This window comes from Microcebus murinus, chromosome 2, assembly GCF_040939455.1.
Source record: "Microcebus murinus isolate Inina chromosome 2, M.murinus_Inina_mat1.0, whole genome shotgun sequence".
NCBI lineage: Eukaryota > Metazoa > Chordata > Mammalia > Primates > Cheirogaleidae > Microcebus > Microcebus murinus.
The window spans coordinates 17,792,780-17,812,872 of NC_134105.1; the positions used below are offsets into that span (position 1 = coordinate 17,792,780).

General features: G+C 46.6%; 1 long non-coding RNA gene across 1 annotated transcript; it reads left to right on the top strand.

The window, feature by feature from the left end:
* Positions 1 to 15,851: 15,851 nt before the first annotated feature.
* LOC105863458 (uncharacterized) lies at positions 15,852 to 18,217 on the top strand. Its single transcript, XR_001150486.3, has 3 exons — positions 15,852 to 16,049; positions 17,317 to 17,349; positions 17,849 to 18,217. It is a non-coding gene; the product is annotated as an uncharacterized LOC105863458 (long non-coding RNA).
* The last annotated feature ends 1,876 nt before the right edge of the window (positions 18,218 to 20,093 follow it).

The following is a 20,093-nucleotide window of genomic DNA, read 5'->3' on the forward strand; positions in this document are numbered from 1 at the left end:
CCAACTCCTTGGGGCACTTGCCCTGGGTCTGATGAGGAAGACAGATCTTGCCCCCAAAAGCCTGTTTGTCTGATGGAGAGTCACAGACTGCCCTCAAGAGCTTCCAGTCTGTACAACTGTATTAACTCCCCCCCAAAAAAAAAAAAAAAAAAGAGCTTCCAGTCTAGTGGGAGAGAGAATCATACCCCTGAAAATATCTGACTAATGGTAGAGACATAATCCCTGCCCTTAAGGTCCTACATTTTGGGCAATAGAGCCTGGTCCTCATGGTTTGGGAGACCCTGTCTGATGGACACAGCTTTACCTACACTCTCCCCGTCTAAAGATGGAGACCAGCCCTAGTCTGACGGTGTCAGGTTTTAGTCTGAAATGTTGATTCTTCGTCCACTCATGGCCAAAGAATGACCAGACACCAAAGTAAGGCAAGCATGAAAATAAGGTTCATTGAGGAGAGAAAGATAGGATTATAGAGCAAGAGCAGGACATAGGTTCACAGAGCACGATACATATGCCACGGATGACGACCAGACCCATTGTTGCAGCAAGAAAAGAGAGTTTGGTTATGGTCTGTGACCCATTCTATAGTGCCTAGATTGAGACCTCCCTATTGGCTCAGACGTCACCATGGAACCACTTTGATCGGATGGTTGGGGGTTGCATTACTAGGCATGCGGGTTGTACTAAGTCAATTTCTGTGCTCTATGGTACCTATGCTGCTTGGCCCATGAACTAGAGATCCTCTGCATTCCTTTGCAGCTGGCGCACTAAGTTCTGCTTGGCAGATTTGCAAGATATTCCCCTCCCCCCCAGGTATGGTAGACTCTCGGGAGAGGATTAGGATGGGGCAAGACCAAGATGGGGGCCTGGGGCCCACCCCTGTCCTTCCCAGGTGGGGCAATTGCACCAAGGAAATAGCACCCACTTTTGTCCCTAGAAGACCCGGATCTCTCACTATCTACCTAATGATGGGGTCACCATTGACCAATTCATACAAGTACAGGCAGCTCTATCCTAGGGCAAAGGAGACTGACTGGCTAACATGTGGGGCCTGGCAGGCTTCCTGGAGGACAGGAGCACTGAAGCTTCCTAGAAGAAAGCCAAAGGGTTTTCTGGGCCAGGTGAATGAAGTCTGGTGGAGAACTTAGGACCTGTGAAGCCTATTTGGGTCCTTCATGCCAAAGGCCATGGGAGCCTCAGCAGGTTCCTGAGCTGGGAAATGGGGAGAGTCTGAGAAAGCTGTGGCAGTCATGGGCAAGAGTGAGCTGCCTTGGAGGACAGGAGACCTGGATCCTGGTCCTTGCATGAGTCACTTGGCCTAATTTTCCCCATCTGTGCAATGAGGAGAGGGTAAGATCTCTAGCTCTAAAATCAAATAGTCGGCCGGGTGTGGTGGCTCACGCCAGTAATCCTAGCACTCTGGGAGGCCGAGGCGGGCGGATTGCTCGAGGTCAGGAGTTCGAAACCAGCCTGAGCAAGAGCGAGACCCCATCTCTACTATAAATAGAAAGAAATTAATTGGCCAACTAAAAATATATAGAAAAAATTAGCCAGGCATGGTGGTGCATGCCTGTAGTCCCAGCTACTTGGGAGGCTGAGGCAGCAAGATTGCTTGAGCCCAGGAGTTTGAGGTTGCTGTGAGCTAGGCTGATGCCATGGCACTCACTCTAGCCTGGGCAACAAAGCAAGACTCTGTCTCAAATAAATAAATAAATAAATTAAATAGTCTACTCTTAGCCCCAGAGGTGGGAGACCAATGAGATCAGCCATGTCCCTGAGACACAGATTCCTTGGTGTTGGATGGGGGGAAGGCTGGAAGGCCCAGAGTTCTGCCCACTGTTCATCAAGGCTGAAAATTAGGGGCCTGCGGGGTATTCACCAGTTGGAATGGGAATTCCCAGAGGCCCAGTGATTGCAGCTGATGGAAAACTCCACCCTCCTTCCCTCTCCCATCAGCGTTGTTCCCAGCCCTGAAAAGCACCCTGGGGCCTGCTGGGAAGGAGCTGGACACCTGGGGATGGGTGGTGCACTCAGCAGGCAGATGAGAGGTGGTGCCAGGGTGAGCAGTGCCTCACTGTCTTGGAGCTGCTATCTGTCCCTTGCTCGAGCCAGGACTCCTTCCCAGTGCCCTCCAGGACCATCACCAGCACAGACATGGGCAGCCAGTGGCTTTTGCTGCTGCTACTACTACTCATTGGAGATGGAGCCCTCCACCTGCCTGGTGAGTATCCACAAACATCCTTTCCATTCCTCCTTCTCTGGGGGCTCTCACAGCCCCTCTTCTGGCTGGCCAGAGAGGGGAGGAAGGTAGCAGGAGAAAAGGTAGTGTCTCCAGAAAGAGATAATAATGTGAGCACGGCTATCTCCCCGCCCAGAGTTGTCTGTAAGGCTTGGGGCATCAATGAGTATGGAGGCAGGAGCATGACAGGGTGACCTCTACAGGGCTTCAGTCCTTGCCCATCCATCTCCTTCAGGATGCTACCATTGTCTGTCTGTCTGCTCCCTTCATCTGGCCTGTCATCTCATCTTTCTCCCTCTTTCTATCTGTCCTTTGCATCTAGGTCAGGCTAGTAGCTTGGGGCTTTAGCAGGCTAGTTTCCTCCCAAGCTGGCTCAGAACTAAGGACCCAGGAGGTCAGAACCCCACTACTTTCCCCTGCCATACTCTGGAAAGGAGTGACCACGACTCCTAATGCCTCACCAAGCCTGAGTCAGGAGCAGCCCTGATTCTGAGCTCCTAGGACAGTGTGGGTGAAGATATTGGGAGGAGGCAGGAAACTGTGTGTATCCCATCAGCCCTATGAGTCCATGACTTTTACCGGGGACAGAAGCATCTTTGACAAAGCATCTAGGAAGCAGATATCAATTTTGGTGAGAGGAGCAGAAGGGGATAGTCATTCCCAATAGCAGGTTCTTCTCACTGAGCACTTGCTAGGTGCTGACACTGTGCTAGGCGCTTCACATGCATTGTTTAATCCTCATGACGATCAGAGAAGTGGGTACTATTGTCATCTCTGTTTTGCAGTTGAGGAAACTGAGGCCCAGACACGAAGTGATTTCCATGTCCTCCCATGTCCCTAGGGGGGCATATCTTTTCTTACAAAGCTGGGATGGGATGCTAGCCAGGCTCTGACTTCAGAGCCCAGGTGACTCCATTGTCTCTTAAGAGTGCTGCCATAGGCAGGAGACCTCAATATCATAAAAACATCAGTTCTCACCATATCTATAATTGCAGTACACTTCCAATCACAATCCCAACAGGTTGTTTGTAGAACTTGATAAGCTGATTCTTACATATGTAAGGGAGAACAAAAGGCCAATAATAGCCAAGATAATTTTGAAGAGCAAGATGGGAGACTCATCCAATCAAATACTGAGATTTACTATGAAGTAGCTATAAGATAGTGTGTTGTTGGTGCAGTGATAGACAAGTGAACCAACGGAATGAAAGAGAAAAAAGCATGATGATGGATTGTGCCTGTAATCCCAGCTACTTGGGAAGCTGAGGCAGGAGGATTGTTTCAGGCCAGGAATTTAAGATCACCTTGGGCAACATAGCAAGATCCCATTCCTACAAAAAACTTTAAAATTAGCTGGGTGTGGTGTCACATGCCTCTAGTCCCAGCTACTGGAGAAGCTGAGGTGGGAGGATCACTTGAGCCCAGGAGTTTGAGGTTACAATGAGCTATGATCACACCACTGCACTCCAGCCTGGGTGACAGAGAAAGACCTCATCTCTAAAAAGAGAGAGAGAGAGAGAGAGAATATCAGTCTTGATACATAACAACAAGTATCATGACAAATCAGTGGGAAAAGGATGGACTATTCCATAAGTGGGCAGTGGCAACTGGTTAACCACGTGGAAAAAACATAAAGTCAGATCCATTGGAAACATCTCCCCATGCAAATAAAAGCCTGAGATTTCTGTAGCAAGACATCTGGTCATTTCAGCCTGGACTTTTGTTGTAAACAGACCTACAGATCACTAGAGTGTAGAAGGCTCCTCCAATATCAAGCTCAAGTCCCCCAGTGTGCTGGACAGAGGCAAGGCCTTCCCCATGGCCATGCAGCAAGGCCGTAGCAGAGCCAGGTCTACAGCCTAGGTCCCCCTATAGTCTCCAAGCATCCTGGCCGGTTCCTCTGCCCTATTGTGATCCCTTAGCTCTGCACAGGGGTAGAAGAAAGTGGTGTAGATTAGGCAGGTGCCAGTTGGGGCAGGGTCAGGGACAAGGGGCAGTGCCTCTTCACAATTAGATGGTGGGAAGGACGAAGGATGAGCCTATCACCTGGGATGGGTCACCTCCAGTTTTCTGAATTAACCTTTTGAAAACTACCAAGGATGCAACGATAGGGCATCAGATGATGAACATATTTGTGTCCATTGCCCATGGGAAATAAGGTTTCCAAGGGATCCAGCTGAGCACAGCTGATTTGGACCTTCCTCTCCAGAGAGACGAGCTGGCTCAGCTGCGAGGATGAAGCTGTGTTTTTGTGAGGCAGTGCAGTGCCTTAGGGAACACACTGGGCTCTGGGGGCTGAGGGACCTGGTTTAAAATGCACTGCCACCATTTCCTGGCTGTGTGACCTTGGACAGATGTCTTCACTTGTCTGAGCCTCAGTTTTTATCATCTGATAAATGGAAATAAGGATTGCTTGTGAGAATTTAAAGTACTGATGCTCGTGCATTGGAGTAGCACCTTAACTGGGTAAGAAGAAAACTGAATGATGTCAAAATGATCCCTGACTACTATCATGCTGAATGAAGCACTTGGCTTGCACTTAGGGGTCATATTGTACAAAACATTTTATATCTTTAAATATTAGAACCATATTCAATGCAGTAGGAAACTGATTTCAAACAAGGTATCAAGAAACCAGGCTGGGCGCAATCGCTCACTCCTGTAATCCTAGCACTCTGGGAGGCTAAGGCGGGTGGATTGTTTGAGCTCAGGAGTTCAAGACCAGCCTGAGCAAGAGCAAGACTCCATCTCTACAATAAATAGAAAAAATTAACCAGGTATGGTGGCACATGCCTGTAGTCTCACCTACTCAGGAGGCTGAGACAGAAGGATCGCTTGAGCCCAGTAGTTTGAGGTTGCTGTGAGCTAGGCTGATGCCACCGCACTGTAGCCTGGCCAAGAGAGCGAGACTCTGTCTCAAAAAAGAAAAAAGAAAAAAGAAAGAAAGAAACCAAACCCCAACTGAGTTAACAGATTTCTGTCTTTTGATGACTCACTGTGTACAGCAGTCATTCAGTGGAATGAGATATAGTTACCCACACAAATTAAGTTCCTTCTCCCTGGCATGCATCAGTTGAAATCTATTTCAGAGCTGGCACATAAATGAATGTGAGCTGGTAATAATGTAGTTGCTATTGATACTATTTTTAGTGAATTGCCCAATAAGAATATTTGGCAAGCGAGAACATCTGAGAAGAGCTCTGGTTTGGTGGAAGGGATGGGTAGATTAGTTTCTTTCTGTTTGTTTGTTTTATTATAGGCAATGTATATGCAGGACTCGCATCACATACAACACTCTCCACAAAAGACTATGCGCCTAAGGAAACTGTATCATATTTATCTACAACTTCAGCTCTACCCAATAAGAAGACAGACGTCTCTGCAGCTCCTCTTCCAACCTCTCCACAAACCAGCAGCTCTACTGGGTCCACTGAGCAGACAACTCCACCACATGGGACTCAGGGAGACAAATTAAGTACAACTATCACCACAAACTCCAAGAACACAACACTGTCAAATTCTATGATGTCTTCTACACTGAAGGACCAGGGAGGGACATCGAGAACCACAGCCTTACCTACCATGGCCACTTCACCTGAGACCCCAAAGCAGAATCAGAGCACTCTAATTACAACCCCATCAACATCAAACCCCACAGTCCGTGGAACAGAATCCTCAGTGTCCACTGACTCTGTGTACACTGAGATGTCAGCCACAGTCACAGCTCCAATAGCATTAAACACAGCAGGCAATGATGCTAATTCACCCAGGCCCATGACAACCACTGTTTCTGAGAATTCAGCTGTGCCTACATCCCCAAGAACATCGAGCAAAGTCGCTAACGTGAAAGAATCTTCTCCCATGACAACAGGTGCATTTTTCCACTCCACTTTGCTAACCACAACCGCTCTAGCGACAACTGTCCTTGGAACAACTGTGTCTGGGACTCAGGAAGGAAAAACTACAGCTGCACTCCCAGCTCCAACAGCCTCCACGATGACCAAGCCACACCCCAACACAGCCACACAGACACCTTCCTATCCAGCGGAATCAGCCTCCAGTGTGGACACTACTACTGCCCAGGCACCTGAGACAATGGCTGCTCATTCCACAGCCCTTATCCCCAGCTCCTCAGGGACAACAAAATCCTCTATAACCAGGACCAGTCAAGCTTCCCCCAAACATACCCAGAGTAGTAGTCCTGGAACTGAAGCCTGCACTGTGGATGAGTATCCAGACAGTGGGGGAGTTTGTAGGTGCAATAAAAGCTACTACGCTCACTCAGGTAAGTCTGTGGAACTCATGTGAATAAACCAAAGAAGAGGCATGGGCCAGAGGGGACATCATAACTCTGCAAAGGCCCAGAGGAACTTTGTGTGCCAAAGGTATGGGAAGACCAGGGAGGTCTGCTAAGACATTGGCATCTGCTGAGTGCATCCTGGCAGAGCTGAGTTGTGGTAGGAGGACAGGCAACTGGGCATATGAGGTAGAGTAGACAAGTTATTATACCAACTCCCAGCCCCCAGGACTCTAGCTACTGGGCAGAGATGAAACCTTCCTGGGGAAAGGAGCTGATGATCCACAAAAGACCAGCGCTATAGTCCCAGCAGAGGCCTGCTAGGCAGGGAAACTGAGACACAAGTCTAATTGTTGAGGCAAGTTAGTGTGGCAGACATTACAGAAAGGCTGAGTCCATAGGGCCTCCCCCAGGCAGTGCAACAAACTCCCCAGTCTACCCTCTGGTAGGGCTGAAGCTGGGTCCAGTGAACCAAAAAGATGATAATGTCCCCTAGACATATGACCTTCATTGTCAAAATAATTCTCACCTTCCAATGCATTTAAATTTTTTTTTTTTTTTTTTTTTGAGACAGAGTCTCGCTTTGTTGTCCAGGCTAGAGTGAGTGCCGTGGCGTCAGCCTAGCTCACAGCAACCTCAAACTCCTGGGCTCGAGTGATCCTCCTGCCTCAGCCTCCCGAGTAGCTGGGACTACAGGCATGCGCCACCATGCCCAGCTAATTTTATATATATATATCAGTTGACCAATTAATTTCTTTCTATTTATAGTAGAGACGGGGTCTCGCTCTTGCTCAGGCTGGTTTTGAACTCCTGACCTTGAGCAATCCGCCCACCTCGGCCTCCCAAGAGCTAGGATTACAGGCGTGAGCCACAGCGCCCGGCAATGCATTTAAATTTAACACAATTCTGATTTTCCTAAAATGACTACTGTGCTTTTAAAAAAATATATCAAATTCCTTGAAGAAATATTTCTTTGGCATTCCTGCTTTAGTCTATCGGGTAATCCTACCTTGGGATGAAGTTTTTGTCATATGCAAAACTAGCAGTGCTTAACTTATGGGTTAGTATTTTCTAAAATGTATTCTGTGTGGCACCAATGCTACAGAATTTCAATAGACACTGCACTTAAGCAAAGGTTCTGTTGTCAAATATATTTAGGAAACACTGGATTCAAGAAAACTGTTTCTTTTTTTTTCTTTCTTTCTTTCTTTTTTTTTTTTGTGAGACAGGGTCTTGCTCTGTCACCCAGGCTGGAGTGCAGCGGCCTCATCATAGTTCACTGCAGCCTGGAACTCCTGGGTTCAAGCGATCTTTCTGCTTCAGCCTCCTGAGTAGCTGGGACTACAGGCACATGCCACCAAACCCGGATAAATTTTCTATTTTTTTTGGAGATGGGGTCTCGCTATCGCCCAGACTGGCCTCAAACTCCTGGCCTCAAGCAGTCTTCTCTGTCTCTGCCTCTCAAAGTCCTAGGCATGAGCCACTGTGCACAGCCCAATACTGTTTCTTGAGTGCAGGACTTTTCAGGGCCTTAATACTCTATTGTTCACTGTGATTTCCTTACAGCAGATTACAGCATGTATTTCCCAAGAGTATTTGTCCCTAGAATCCTCATTCTGAGGAATGTTTGTGCAGCACCTTGGAGTACCCTGTTGTGGAGCCAAGCAGGGTGTACCAGGCAGAAGTGATCAGGATAACAGGTCCAACCCAGGTGGTTTTTAATAAAATCCTGAGGGACTGCTGGCCTATTAGAGGGTTGTCATCATATCAACATACTCTCTTTGTAAGACCAGGGTTGTGTGCCAACTTGTATAAGCTGCATGTGTCTTTCCACAGAAGGTATAAAGCATATCATTGTGTTTCCATGCAGCGAGAATGAGACAATTTTTCTTTTTGTGTTAATTTTTTTTTCCTGTAAGAACATAGGCTCTGCAAGATAGACTAGGTTTGGACTGTGTCTCATTTTCTTCTGCCAGGGATAATAAGAGTACATTTACCTCATAGCATTGGTTGGAGTGCTAGCTATCATTAATATTATTATTTAGCACCCTGTATTACAATATAACATTGACTGCAACAGCAGAAAGTTGTATGACTGACTCAAACTCCTCACCCCTCCCAGCACACATTGATTGCTTGAAAATACCTGCTTTTTTTTTTTTTTTTTTTTTTTTGAGACAGAGTCTCTCTCTGTTGCCCTGGATAGAGTGCTGTGGCATTAGCCTAGCTCAAAACCACCTCAAACTCCTGGGCTCAAGTGATCCTTCTGCCTCAGCCTCCTGGGTAGCTTGGACTACTGGCACTGGCCACCATGAACGGCTAAGTTTTTCTATATTTAGGTTTTTTTTTTTTTTTTTTTTTTTTTTTTTGAGACAGAGTCTCGCTTTGTTGCCCAGGCTAGAGTGAGTGCCGTGGCGTCAGCCTAGCTCACAGCAACCTCAAACTCCTGGGCTCGAGTGATCCTTCTGCCTCAGCCTCCCGGGTAGCTGGGACTACAGGCATGCGCCACCATGCCCGGCTAATTTTTTATATATATATCAGTTGGCCAATTAATTTCTTTCTATTTATAGTAGAGACGGGGTCTCACTCTTGCTCAGGCTGATTTTGAACTCCTGACCTTGAGCAATCCGCCCGCCTCGGCCTCCCAAGAGCTAGGATTACAGGCGTGAGCCACAGCGCCCGGCCTATATTTAGTTTTGTGGCTAATTACTTTCTGTTTTTAGTAGAGATGGGGTCTGGCTCTTGCTAAAGTTGGTTTCAAACTCCTGAGCTCAAGCAATCTAACCACCTCGGCCTCCCAGAGTGCTAGGATTACAGGTGTGAGCCACCGCGCCTGCCAGGATCATTTTGTTTTAATAAAACACCATGGTTCCAGAGAAAAAAATTTTTTTTCCCAGTGTGATAGTAAATGTGTTAAACTGTAGTCAGTTCCTCTCAATAAATATGCCTACCAAAATAGAAACTGTAAGTTTAAAAAAAAAAAGGAAATTTGCTTACTACTGGATGCTAAATAAATTTTTTACAAAAGAATGAATAATTTAATTAAAAAAAAAGGAAAAAAAAATTTAAAGAAAAGGAAAAAATTTTTAATTTGAAATAGGAAAATAAGTCCAGAAATGTTTTGCATTAGTATTTCCATTATGGTTTACTTTTTAGTCTTACTTTTTTTATTTTTCATTTTTTTTTGAGACAGTCTCGCTTTGTTGCCCAGGCTAGTGTGAGTGCTGTGGCGTCAGCCTAGCTCACAGCAACCTCAAACTCCTGGGCTCAAGCAATCCTCCTGCCTCAGTCTACGGAGTAGCTGGGACTACAGGCATGCGCCACCATGCCCGGCTAATTTTTTCTATATATATATTAGTTGGCCAATTAATTTCTTTCTATTTATAGTAGATACAGGGTCTTGCTCTTGCTCCGGGTGGTTTAGAACTCCTGACCTTGAGCAATCCTCCCGCCTCAGCCTCCCAGAGTGCTAGGATTACAGGCATGACCCACCGTGCCTGGCCTAGCCTTACCTTTTAACTACTAACTTTTAAGTAGTTCATCCCAGATTCAGTGGCAAGTATGGAGAGAACAGATGCAAGAGAAGGGAACAGGTATTCGCTTCTCATTCATCACTCCAACAGCACTGGTATGTGGCACGAGTCAGTTAGGACACCTGTGTTGCAAGTGGCAGAAAGCCAACTGTAATTGGCTTGAGTGAAATATACAATGTTTTTAAAGAATTGAAAACATGAAACAAAATAAAACAAAATTGGCTGGGTATGGTGGCTCCTACCTGTAATCCCAGCTTTTGGGAGGCTGAGACAGGAGGATCCTTTGAGCCCAGTTCCAGACCAGCCTGGGCAACACAGCAAGACTCCATCTCTACAAAAAATAAGAAAAGTTAGCTGGGTGTGGTGGTGTGTGTCTAGAATCCCAGCTACTTAGGAGGCTAAGGCAGGAGAATCACTTGAGCCTTGGATTTTGAGGCTGCAGGAAAAAAAAACAAAAAGAAAGTTTGTTGGTTCATGAAACTAGAAAGTCACCATGAAGACCTGCAGGCTCCCAAACCTCTCAAACCTCTTGTCTCTCAAAGGTCCTCTCTCCCTTCTTTCCCTGAAGGCTACCTCTTCAATGAGTTTAGGTTTTTCCAGACCAAAAGAACCATTGACTTAAAGAAGTTTAGTCCACTCAAAATAGCCCTGGGCTTGACTTCCAGCTTGGAATAGAAGGGAAATCACAGAGAACAAAACAAATTAATATCTCAAAATAGAATTTTGTCAGACAACCAGCAGAAACCAACAGGGCTATGTAAAGGAAGACAGTGACTTGGGGAGGCTGAGGCAGGCTCCAGCAGGTTCTCCAGGAACTGGAACTTGAGCTGGGAAGGTAGCAGGAACCAGGGGCCACCTCTCTCTCCTCTCGTCTTGCTCTCCCATCCAGCACCTGCTCGTGCTCTCTCCCCTCCCTCCTCACCTGCCTCTCAGCCCACAGGACAGAAGATGGCCACCTCACCTCTCAAGCTTTATGCCACATTCTTTGAGGCCCAGTTCCTAATTCCTGGGAAAGAGATTCTGAGTGGATTAAGGCCAGGGATCAGGTCCCAGAGGCCAAACATGCTGTGGGGACTTGCCTCCTGTGACGGAGAGTCCTTGTGTAGAGGAGTCTTTGTGAGTTGGGCTAATATCCCAACAGTGTCCCCCCCTAATTTAGACTAGAAACCCCCCTCCCCCATGGGGTCATCCCGGGAGCCTCAGAAGGCCGCTAGCCTAGCTCTTGTCCTCCTTCAGAATTGTTCAGAGTATCGAGGAGCCTGCATTGCCTGCCACGGAAAATTGAGGTGCTCCTGAGCCGCTGCTTCCTGGAGACTCACAGCTGGGTCCTGGCGAAAGGTGCCTTCTCGGCATGCTCCAATGGCAGCAGAATAGACCAGGGTCTCCGTGTCCACGTCTTCATGCTGGAGAAGAAGGAGGGTGTCTGTGGACTCCGCCTGTCTGTAAGCAAGCTGGCAGGGGCCGACTGAGGGGGGATCTGTGTGCGTGGGGGCAGGGGCTGGGAAAGGAGTGATCAGGCACCAGTTGTGACTTTATTTCCATTTGACTGAGAAATTCTCTGAAACGGAGTCACATCTCAGTCATCGGACCAGTCTTTTTGAGGGAAAAATCCATATTGTCCTCCTTGACTGGGAACACTCTTGTGGGTGGTGCCATGTTTGATGGATTGGGATACTGGTTTCCAAACTCTTGTTCAGCCACGGAACCCTTTAAATGGTAACAACCATAACCACAAGCAATATTTATTTTCTTACCATGTACCATGTGCTGTGGTTCAAACACTTTTTTAACACACATTATCTTATTACATCTTTATGATAGTGCTGCGAGGCTCCCATTTTACAGAGGAGTAAATAAGGCTCACAGAAGTTGAGGGATTTTCTCAAGTTGCATAGCTGCTAACAGATTGGTTTGCACTTGCACTGCCATCCCCTTCTTTGCAAGGGGTATTATATACATGAAAGCAGAGCAGCTCTGACTGAATGGGGAGAAGGAAGAGTGCCCTGCCAGGTGAGCTTCCCCTGATACATCAGCTGGCCTTCCCAGTTCTTCAAGGAGGCTCTGGGGCTCCCTGAATTCAGTTTGAAAACCAGAGTTTGTCCTAAAGAGAGAATTTAGTTCCTTTCAGTTATATGCCGTTATCTCTGGTTCTGCTACCCAGGGATTCATGCGGTATCTTGCTGAGGTTGTGGAATAGTGTTGGCAGTTTCAACATGGAATGGCTAAGTCCACGGTTATGCCTCTAGAAGTCTCTATCAAAGTTCTTTTCTTTCATTTTTTTTTTTTTTTTGAGACAGAGTCTTGCTGTGTCACCTGGGCTAGAGTGCTGTGGTGTCAGCCTAGCTCACAGCAACTCAAACTCCTGGGCTCAAGGGATTCTGCCTCAGCCTCCTGAGTAGCTAGGATTACAGGCGCACACCACCACGCCCCGCTAATTTTTCTATTTTTAGTAGAGATGGGGTCTTGCTTTTGCTCAGGCTGGTCTCAAACTCCTGAGCTTAAGCGATCCTCCCACCTCAGCCTCCCAGAGTGTTCGGATTACAGGCATGAGCCATCATGCCCACCCCAATGTTCTTTTAATAAACTGCTTTATTTATAGCAACAAATCATTTTGGTTAATTAAAAAAAACCCTAGGTAAACAATAAAAAACCAAAAAGATCTCCAAATCTGGAGATAGGAACCAGGACTTGGCATTTTTTAACAAGCTCCCCAGTGATTCTTTGATTTATTTTTTTCCAAGGGATTCTAAAATGCACACTGAATGTGAGAAACACTGGCACAGAGGTTAAGAACATGCATAGGCTCTGGAAATTCAGATGTTGAATTCTGGCTCTCTTACTTACTTTGGGCAAGACTTTCAAGCTTGTAAGCCTTAGTTTGCTCTTCTGTATAATGGGACTAATAACGGAAGTCTCCTCAGAGAGTTGTGGTCAAGCCACAATGCCTGGCATGCTGCCCATGCTCAGTAAACTTTAGTCATCACTTTTATTTAAACAGACAACTTGCAGCCAGTGAGGATGGGCGGTGGTGTTTCCCTGGGGGATGTGAGGGTAACGGCAGCCTCCCTGTCCTTTCTAGACCAACAGCAGCCACGCCTGGTACTCCCTGGAGGTGACTCTTCTGCACGTTCTCCCTGACTTCACCATTACTAATGCCACAGTGCTCAGCTTCAGCTGCACATACCCACTGGTGGTGAATGTCAGCCAGACCCTGCCCTACCCGGTGGTCTCCTTTCCGTGAGTCCTGCCTTGTCTGCCGCCTCTGGCTGGGCCCTGGGAGCCTCCTGAGTTCTCTACCTCTAACCCAGGCAGAAGAGTCAACACTCTCAGGGTATTGGCCCCCTATGCCCACCCACCAAACATAGGCATCTCGTCGATGGAAACTCAAAGCAACAGTGGAAGAAAAAAAATGCTTCTATGAAGCAATGCATTATGGGTTGCTTATAGATGGATTACCGTAGAGTGGGATGGCTTCAAGGATCCTAAGTTTGGGGATCTGTGAGGTGGCACCTCACTTTTTAGGCAGACCAGGAGGAAGGGTAGCAGGTTTTCTCCTCCCCTCCCTGTATTCTCTGTGGTTACCAGTGAATACTGACCTCAGTGAGGCATAAGGTGGGTGATGGTCCCTCCCCCTGGGGTTTTGTGGTGAGGGTCTCACTCCTGTCCCTTTTTAGATATGTCACCATCCATGTTCCGGGCACTGGGGACACTGTCGTTATCCTGGGAATCTTCACAGACCCTCAGCTCTCAGCTCCTCTTGAGAACAGAACAGCTCCTATTGGCAAGCCCCTCTACGTGGTCCTCAGGGACACAAGCAGCGATCCAGACCGATTTGCCCTGGTGGCCAATGAGGTCTTTGCTAGTACCAACATCTCCAGGATGGGTGCTGTTGAGGCTACCTACCACTTTGTGAATGAGAGGTAAGCATCTGTCAGGCCCAAGAACCTCCTGCCTGTGCCAGCCAGACCAGTCCTTCCACTGCAGCTTGTGCTAGGTGCTTTTTTTTACCCCTAAGTACAGACCCTGTCACTCTTCTTTGTATCCTTAGCACACAAACACTGACAGAAAGTAAGTGCCTGGTGAATGTTTGTGGAATACCGCTATCATTCCCATTTTGCAGATGAGTAAATTAAGGCTCAGGGAGATTAAAGCCTGCCCAAGATCTCACAGCCAATAAATAACATTCATTTCTTTTATTCTATCTTCAAACAATTATTGAGTTCTACGATGATAAAACTAAATGAGAAAAACAAAACTATCATGTCAGAGCGCTATACGCTATGTTATACATGCATTGCATTTAATAGCTAACAATAGCTAATTACTGACATAGCATTTACTCCATGATAGACACAGTTTGAATCACTTCACATATATTAACTCATTTACACCTCACAACAGAGTCTATGAGATAGTTATATTTTCATTCGCATTTTATAGATGGAGAAACTGAGGCTCAGTTAAGACAACTGGTAAATGGCAGACCTTGCTAAGTGTTGGAAACACAGAGATAGTAAATCCAAGTCCTTGCTCCTTGCTCTAGGGAAGGAGCAGGGTCTCAGGACTTCTAGATTGTATTTTATTAACAAGTCTTTGCAGAGCACGGGGAATCATTGATTACCTTATTTGTTCCTCAAAACAACCCTAAAAACCATCATTTCCCTACCTTACAGATGAGAGAACTAGAGAGGGCTCAAAGAGTTTAGGTGACTTGACCAATGACACACCGTGGGCCTACTCCTGCTCCACAGTCCAGGTCCTGAAATACACCAGGGCCAAACCTGTCCTCGCATGTAATTCCCCTTTGTGGGGAGGAAACGGAACCTAGTGATTAAGGGTATGGGTGGGCACTGAAGCCAGGCTGCCACCTGCAGAACCTTGGGCAACCCTGAGCCTCAGTTTCCTCATCTTTAAAGAAAAGAAAAATGGGGGGGAGGGTGCAACAGTATTGTCTTCAGCTGGGCGTGGTGGCTCAGGCCTGTCATCCTGGCACTCTGTGAGGCAGAGGTGGATCACTCAAGGTCAGGAGTTCAAGACCAGACTAAGCAGGAGTGAGACCCTGTCTCTACTAAAAATAGAAAGAAATTAGCCGGGCAACTAAAAATATATAGAAAAAATAATTAGCCAGGCATGGAGGCACATGCCTGTAGTCCCAGATACTCAGGACTGAGGCAGAAGGATCGCTTCAGCCCAGGAGTTTGACATAGCTTTGAGGGAGGCTCATGCCATGACACTCTAGCCCAGGCAACAGAGTGAGACTGTGTCCCAAAAGAAAAAGTATTGTCTTCCTCCCAGGATTGGTGTGACGCACTGAAATAATCCATGTAAAGTTCTCAGCAAGAGACCCTGCATCTATACCTACAGGACAAGTACAGAGGGGGAAATCGGAGCTGTCCGTCCCCAACGCGGCCCAGGCCGTGGGTCCTAACCCGTCCGGGACGCTGCCTTTCCCCACAGCTGCCCAGTCAGCAACCGGCTGCTCCACGGCCTGCAGGCCAACGGGGGCTCTCTGGAGGTGACGCTGGCCTTCAACCTGTTCCGCTTCTTCACCAGCGATACCATGTACCTACACGGCCGCGTAACCCTGTGCGACAAGAAGGCGGGACGCCCGTGCCAACCGGTAAGCGGGCAGCCCCGAGGCCCCTGAGCAGCCACAACGTGGCCAGACTTCTAGCAAGGCACAAGTCCTGGGAGCAGATTGGCCCATCCAGAGGGGGCGGGGCTTGTGGTACTGTTAGGGCGGGACTTTGAAGACCTAGGCCTGCGGATTGGTCAACTCACTTGGGGGCGGGGCAGGAGGCGGGGGTACCAGGGGCCTCGGGCAAAGTCCCAATCCGGCCCGCCTGGCCATCCGTTTGCCTGCGTCGCCCACAGACTTGCAGTCAGAAACTTCCTCGGAGGAATGCAGCCTGGGAAGACCGAGCGTCGGAGGGCTTGGAGCGCCGTGGCAGCTGGATAGTATTCGGGCCCATCCGAATAAGCGGTAACTGGATCATTTGTGGGGCCTCCCTCCCTCTTCTCTAGAGCCTCCTGCTGACCTGCTCTGAGACTCCCACTGTTAACTGACCCCCTTCCTACCTTCATGCCCTCGCACTCCTCCCCAAAGACGAGTCTCCTCCCTGAGCCCATATCCTCCTGGCTGCTCCCTCTGCGCTAGAGAGGTCTCCTGCCCTTTCTGGGTCCTGTTCTCACTCATTAAACTTCGAGTCTTGGGCCAGGCGCAGTGGCTGGCGCCTGTAATCCTAGCACTCTTGGGGGGCCGAGGCAGGCGGATGGTTTGAGGTCAGGAGTTTGAAACCAACCTGAGCAAGAGGGAGACGCAGTCTCTACTAAAAACAGAAAATATTAGCCGTGCATGGTGGCGCATGCCTGAAGTCTCAGCTACTCGGTAGGCTGAGGCAGAAGGATTGCTTGAGACCATGAGTTTGAGTTTGCTGTGAGTTAGCATGACGCTACGGCACTCTAGCCGGGGCAACACAGTGAGACTGTTTCAAAAAATAAAAATAAAAAAATAAACTTAAAGTCTGAGCTATCTCTGCCTCTCTCCTCCTATTATCACCTTTCCTGTGACAGCAGATCAGTCTTCTCTCACTATCTCTCTTTTTTTTTTTTTTTTTTTTTTTTTTTTTTTTTTTTGAGACAGAGTCTCACTTTGTTGCCCAGGCTAGAGTGAGTGCCATGGCGTCAGCTTAGCTCACAGCAACCTCAAACTCCTGGGCTTGAGTGATCCTTCTGCCTCAGCCTCCCAAGTAGCTGGGACTACAGGCATGCGCCACCATGCCCGGCTAATTTTTTATGTATATATCAGTTGGCCAATTAATTTCTTTCTATTTATAGTAGAGACGGGGTCTCGCTCTTGCTCAGGCTGGTTTTGAACTCCTGACCTTGAGCAATCCGCCCGCCTCGGCCTCCCAAGAGCTAGGATTACAGGCGTGAGCCACAGCGCCCGGCCTCTCACTATCTCTCTTGCTGGTGTTTTTTAAATAAATCTTTCTTGCTGGTTTAGAAAGGTCTCTCCCTTTTTTCTATTCTGTAACAGTCCTCCAAAGCTCCAACCCTCGGTAAAGCCCATCATCTCAGTAAATCCACTCTTATTAGAGGCAGAAGATCCATCCTCACATTCTTCTGAGTCCCAGCTTCAAAATGGGGACAGGCTCTTTGCCTAATCTTGATGAAATGATGGGAGAGTACTGGCCTTGTTTTCTCAGGATGGCACCTTGAGCTCAAGCTTTCTTTCTATGTGATTTCAGAGTCCAGTGTCTCCGGCAGCAGGAGCTTGGCAGGTTGGTACAAAGGGACTGCTATGATGAAGCTCTGATGATTGCACCAGGGTCTGGGAGTACACACTGGGTTCTGGCAGGTGCTAGTCTTGGATCCTGTTTCTGCTTAACTTATGAAACCTGGGAGAAGTCAGTTCCTGAGTGTCAGCAGTACATGGCTGCTGTCATTGTCGGGCTGTTGGTTTATCCCTAATCAGAACCTGAGACTGTCAAGAAATGATTGAAAATTCAAGATACAGGGCCAGGCAGTTAACAAGGACAAGTGAGTGTGTGCTGAGTGGGGTCCACACTGAACTAGAGACTGCCTTTCATCGCTGTTATCTCCATCCTCCCCACCCCCAATCTAACTGGCACACACAGTCCTAAAAAAAGCTTTGTTGAAAGAATGAATGAATAGATTACTAAATAATCCCCCAGATGAAATATCTAAGCTTAAAAAATTTCCCAGGATTTCAAAGCCACCTAATCTTATTTTATAATCATTTTTCTTTCTTTCCTGCAGGAGCTTGGATGGCCATCTTTCTCCTGATGCTGATACGATGGATCCTGGGATAAAAGCCTGCCCAGATACCATCCCCACCCCTAATCCTTGCTCTCTGGTTACTTGCCTGAGGCAAGGGTGGAGTGGAAGACAAGTTAGGGAGAGTCAAGTAGTCTGTTCTCTTGTTAGGGACCACAGAGATTGGGGGTGAAGATGGAACCGATGTATGGCCCAACTCTTGGTGGTGAGTGTGGCTACTAAGCACTGGGTTGCGTTTTCCCATCCCACCTTCTCTTCTCTTCTCTTAAACTCTTCCAGAGGGGGATTGGGTTGTTCAGTATGGTACGGGGTGGTGCAGAGGGTATGGCCAATAAACAGCAGGGAATTCGACTTTGTCTGGCTCCTTTCTGTCGTAATCTGACCATAAGGCCTCAGGGCTCCAGAAGGATTGGGAATGGGGAGATAGTGTGAGAAGTCACTTTATTTCTATGGGTCTCAGTTTCCCCAGATGTAAAATCAAAGAGTTTGACCAGATGATCTCTGCGTCAACATGTGGACTCTATGAGTCTCATTCCAAGAAAAGTTCCTGGGGCTTGGCCAGCAGGTCCTAAGTCCCCTTTCTTTTTTCTGTAAAATGGACAATAATTATTCAATTTCAGAATGAGGATACATGTATCCATATAATATTATCAGACCTTTCTCCTGTCTTTAATTATTTCTGAGCTCATTAGCTCCCCCTTCCCAGTAGAGGATGGATACAGACAGCAATGTTTGTGCTATCATATACTCATTAAAAAACAGGTTGGACTCTATTATGTACCTGGTACTGTGTTAGGCCCTGGGGATTCAACAGTACACAAGACTCAGTCTTTAATCTTACAGAGAGAACAGTGGACAGTTGAGTGCAGGCAATAGGTAGTGTGGTCCAGGAAGCAGGACGGGCCTTATAAATTGGAAGAGGTGGTACCTACCAGTGAGGGAGAATTTCACAAAACCACAGGAAGGCCTTGTTGCTTTTCTTTGTTGCTTTGTTTTTGAAATACTATTTTTTATTGATGTCCATGATCATTTTAGAAATTAATTTCCTGGGAATAAATGTTGCCACAAGCAACATAATAAAAGTTAAGTTTAACAGTCTTAATATTTCATTTTCTGACATTTTGTTGTCATTTAATGTTTTAACAGTTCCTGAAAAAAATGTGGTCAAATGACCAACCCATATTATTTTTTCATGCACGTCAAAGTCACACATTTATTAAATCAGCATACAATTAATTAATTACATTTCATTGGGAATTCATATTGACTTTATAGGTCTGGAGTAGACTATTTATTTATTTATTTATTTTTTGTTTGTTTGTTTTTGAGACAGAGTCTCGCTTGTTGCCCAGGCTAGAGTGAGTGCCATGGCGTCAGCCTAGCTCACAGCAACCTCAAACTCCTGGGCTCAAGCAATCCTACTGCCTCAGCCTCCCAAGTAGCTGGGACTACAGGCACGCGCCACCATGCCCGGCTAATTTTATATATATATATTAGTTGGCCAATTAATTTCTTTCTATTTTTATAGTAGAGACAGGGTCTTGCTCAGGCTGGTTTTGAACTCCTGACCTTGAGCAATCCGCCCGCCTCGGCCTCCCAGAGTGCTAGGATTACAAGCGTGAGCCACCACGCCCAGCCTGGAGTAGACTATTTAAACAGCACTGCTAGAAAAGGCATTAACCCTTCCCCTTATTTAAAAGATATCCTAAAATAAATAAATAAATAAAACAAAAATAAATAAAATATATCCTGAGAGAAGAAGGGAGGTAGGGGGGGAATATATATATATATATATATATATATATATATATGTGTATATATATATATGGAGATATAGATTATATATAGATATAGATATATAGCTATCCTGAAGGATAAGGGCAAAATATTGACTGTATTATGCTCAAATATTTCAAAAAGAAAAGAATGAAACAAAATCAAGTTATCAAGGAAGCTATTGAACTTGAACCAAATTAGTTGAGCACAATAAAGAAGCCATAGATGCTTATAAAATAATCCCCTAGACAATACTTAATGCCTATGAAAACTGTAGCTCTAATTATACAATTATAACTAAGTTGCAGTTAATTTTCTCATGTTCTTTGAATAAATTGGGGTGGGTCATATCTGGCCAAATCCAATCCTTTTTCAGTCATCAAGTGATAGTTCCCTTGTTATATTTTATTAGAATATGCAGCAAGTCTTTTTAAAAATAATAAAGTAACTG